Source organism: Penaeus monodon, chromosome 25, assembly GCF_015228065.2.
Source record: "Penaeus monodon isolate SGIC_2016 chromosome 25, NSTDA_Pmon_1, whole genome shotgun sequence".
Taxonomy (NCBI): domain Eukaryota; kingdom Metazoa; phylum Arthropoda; class Malacostraca; order Decapoda; family Penaeidae; genus Penaeus; species Penaeus monodon.
Window position 1 is genome coordinate 32,782,296 of NC_051410.1, and position 542 is coordinate 32,782,837.

Consider the following 542-nt stretch of genomic DNA (forward strand, 5'->3'; position numbering starts at 1 on the left):
GAAATCTATTGTTAGAACGTATGATGAAAATCATTCCAGGGAAAAAACGTACAGAAAATGACGGAAATTCATACCACGGGGAAAATGTTTGAAAACAAATATAGAAATATTCAGGAAATTATTTCAGAGAGGAAAAAAAAGACAGAAAAGAAATATAGAAATAGCAGAAAAATCATCCTTTCTATGAAATGTGTTTTAAATGTAGATGATCAGTGTCCAGCAGTTTATGAACATTAATTAGCGTGAGTATGAACTATACGTTAATTTTTTTTCTCTCTTCCTCGGTCTGAACTATGCATACGACTTTACAAATACAATAATGGGACGGCTGCAGAAATATCACTCACACGGTTTCATAAATTTGAATCGCAATAGTCTCTCTGATATATAAAAAAGTGTAATATATGACCCAGCACTTTACACGAGGACTTCATTTGCATATGTCATTAAATGTCTGTTCTGAAATATGGTCTCTGCGTTCGGAAGTACCGTGAAGTTCCTATTGTGATGGACAATGAAACACGAATACAAGAGGGCGGCCG